Below are 3,901 nucleotides of genomic sequence, written 5' to 3'. Positions count from 1 at the left end.
ATATATATACACACACACACACACACACACACACACACACATATGTATGACGCTATATGTATATGAATGTATATATCAATATACATATCCTATATAATAAAAGCCTAATATGCTAAGTGTCCTGTCGACTGGTTGGCTGTTCAACCAATCAAAGCGTAATATGCTAATGATATGCTAAGGCTGCTCAACCGCTCACTATGACGTGCACTGACCACCAGGTGTTAGACACTCCGACAGGAAGGTTAGCTTGCTGCTGGAGTCTGGCTGATGGGGACTGAGCGAGACAGGCCGGACATGCCCTGGAGCCCTGCTGTGGTCCCTCCCCAGCTGGTCAACCTCCTGTATCTCTCCCTGGGCCCGATCTTGCACGGGTGGGGTCCCTCGGCCTGGCTTGCACCCTCTCGCAATCCAGGACCCATCAGGGGATGTCAGAGAGCCGATTTCAGCCAGATCCCAAAGGTCAGGCCAAGGGACCCCACTGGTGCACGAATTTGTGCGCCGGGCCTCTAGTATATGCATAATACAAATAGATAAATATAAATGTATATGTGTAATATTATAATTTCATGCATCAGTAAGAAAAGTCGTATGCCTCAGATAAAGCCATCTGTATTAGAGGAAGAAATGGAAAAGAAAGTTTATCATATTGGCCAATCTACATGAACACATGTGTACTATATACATGCAGCCCATCTTCGAGGAGAAACCAGTACTTTGCCTGTTCCAATAGCTTGGTAATAGCCATGATGGGCAACAATGCAAATGAAAAGAAAACAGGAAGAGGCGCTTTTGTGCACTGCCCGTTAAGAGCAATCTACATATGAACTCGTGAACTTGGAAGAATAAATAAACAGACCGGTTGCTAAATAAGAGCTTGATTTCCTTTCCAGTGCCATTGATGGATAGTGTGTCATTAAAAAGACAGAGCTGTTTAAGCTGTCCCAAGGGAACGACTTAACGTGGGATGAAAAAGAACCCAGTGGAGTGTGCAGACCTGAGCCAATTTTAAATAATTGCCATTCCACCCTGAACCCAAAGAGGCTGTGTTGAGACATGGCCCATCGGCCACAGGGAGCAGGACCTCCTCCCACGGGGGTGGGGGGGGGCGTGGGGAGAAGGGAGGGCATGTGCCTAAGTCCCCACACCATGGAGCCCCCTGGGGCAGCCCCAAGAGAGCCTGAAGAGGCCCTGCCTTCTCTGTGAGATAAAATGGCACTGAAAGACCTGGGTGTTTTTCTTGCGGGTTTGCCATGTGGCCTCATATATCTTTAGAATATTGTTTGTTAATCCTGGAATGGAGCTCCAGGTGCTTGCCTTAAGCTCTCTAAATCAATTGAGCTCCATAAGTTCCTTTTATATCAATCCATAAAAAGGCACTAACTTTATTCTGGGTGCTTTAGCTCATTAAATGACTGACATACGTGGAGTATATCATAGTGGCTACCATATAATAGATGCTCACCTAGCATATGACCATTTCTATTGTTCCTTGAATTTACCATTCTTTTTAAAAAATATTGTTTTATTTATTTTAGAGAGGAAGAGGGAGGGAGAGACAGAAACATCAGTGATGAGAGCGAATCATTGATCGGCTGCCTCCTGCACTCCCCACACTGGGGATCGAGCCCCCAACCTGGGCATGGGCCTTGACCTGGAATCGAACCATGACCTCCTGGTTCATAGGTAGATGCTCAACCACTGAGCCACACCAGCTGGGCTTACCATTTGTGTTTTAAAGGCAGCTGATAGAAGAGAAACTTGATTGACTTCAGAATTAGAAAGTGCTAGATTCAGATTATTGTTGTGTGTTCTTGGCTAAGGATGCCACCTCCATGAGTCTTAGTTCCTTCATTTATAAAACATGGAGAGAGGATGACACTTTGTATGTCTCTTGAGTGTTGTGAGAATTAAATGAGGAAATACTTGCAAAAGAGGGCAGGCCTAGTAAATTCTCAGTGAAAATCTGCTATTATCAGCACTTCTGTTATTATCATTTGCATCTCAATAGACGACAATTATTTCTGCTATTGAAACTGCAGACATTGCTGGAATGGAAAATGAATGGATACTCTTTCCTATTACTTTTGACTTGTAATGAAGCAGTTTTGACTTGTTGAGCAGTTTTCTTCTTGGAGCAGACAGTAGAGTTTTATGGGGAAATAGAGAAGAAGGAGGAGAAAGAGGAAGAAGATGGAGATGAAAACCCAGAGTGTGGACTCGGGGTGAGAAGGGGAGGCTGAGTCGGACTTGTTGAGCAGTTTTCTTCTTGGAGCAGACAGTAGTTTTTTGGGGAAATACAGAAGAAGGAGGAGAAAGAGGAAGAAGATGGAAATGAAAACCCGGATTGTGGACTCGGGGTGAGAAGGCGAGGCTGAGTCACATCCTTGGTCCTCTGGATGGATAAGAAAGAAGGCCCAGTATGGTTTGTTCAAAATCTCACTTGAACACTCAAGGAGAACTCTGCTGGGGCCTGGGGGCTGGGGTGAAACAGAACAAGGTTGGCATGGTGCCTGGCTTAGGGAGCTTAGGGTCTAGTCAGGGAGAGAGGGAGGTAAATGGGCCCTTAGAATACAAGCCGCAGGTACTAGGGTGCGGTAGAAACTCAGAGATGGTGGCACTCAGAAACCTGAGGCAACAAGGAGGACTTCCTGGAGGAAAATACATCTTGGTAGGAAAAGATGCTAATTGTTCTGCCGTTTATGAGAAATCTTGCTTAAACTTTGATCTTTTTTTTCCTATAAAATATGGGAAAATAATATGGACTGTGATGATTATATATGTTATTATATTATGCATATAATATGCATATTATAAAAGGTGCTTCATCAGCATTTCTCACTCATGTATTTGGTCTTTATTGCCAAGCTAAGGAGCTTGGGCCAGTTACTTACGAACACTGGTCTCCACATAGCAAAGAGCAGTCTCTAACATCCCACTCTTATGCTCTGCAATTTGATCACCAAGGCAAGACTTCCCTCCCGCACATCTCTCTCTCTCTTTCTTGGTCCCTCTGCCCCCCTCACCCTCCCTCTCTCTTTGGCTCCCTTGCTCTTTTCCTGCCCTCCCTCCCCTACTGGCCAGCCCCTCCTAAAAGTCCCCAATCCCCTTAGTACAAGAGGGCAAATTTAATACTGGGTGCACACCCTTTGGGACCACTTCCCTGACCTCAGCTTCTCCCTCCATAATTGAAGTGGAGGCTTTGAAATGTTAAGTGTGGCTTTCTCTGAAGTCTCAGCTTCCAGTTTCTCCTGCTGCCTCCCAAGCCTTTAATTTGTCAGTGAAATTGTTCAGTTTTCTTACAGCCATGCGGGTTTGCATCCTCCTGTGGCTGCAGGAATGGCGCCCGGTGGGCAAGGCCTATTTTTAGGAGAACTCCCTTGCACTCACTCCCCTGGCCATCCCTGGGAGCTGCTTCAAACAGAAATGGATGAGTTGACTTCCTTCAAGGGGACCTCGTGCCCAGGGAATTTGAGTTTCAGTTTTTATTTTCTGGAGGACTAAGGACCCATGCCACCTTTCCCTAAACAGCCACAGCTGAAGCCCAATTCCAAGAAATGCATTTTTCTCTAAGCCATGGTCAAGTCCCAGCTTTGCCCTTGATCAGCTACTAGTATACGGCTTGGGTAAGTCACCTGAATTCTTCCCAAGCCTCAGGTTCCTCATGTATCTCATGAGGATTAAAATGCAACCTCGTGCCCTAGCTGGTTTGGTTCAGTGGATAGAGCATCGGCCCGAGAACCGTAGGGTCCTGGGTTCGATTCCAGTCAAGGGCATGTACCTCAGTTGCAGGCTCCTCCCTGGCCTGGGCTCTGGTCAGGGCCCATGCAGGAGGCAACCAATCAATGTGTTTCTCTCACGTCAATATTTCTCTCCCTCTCTCTTCCACTCTCTAAAAATCAAT

Source organism: Myotis brandtii, unplaced genomic scaffold, assembly GCF_000412655.1.
Source record: "Myotis brandtii unplaced genomic scaffold, ASM41265v1 scaffold784, whole genome shotgun sequence".
NCBI classification, from domain to species: Eukaryota; Metazoa; Chordata; class Mammalia; order Chiroptera; family Vespertilionidae; genus Myotis; species Myotis brandtii.
This window is presented reverse-complemented; position numbering follows the sequence as displayed.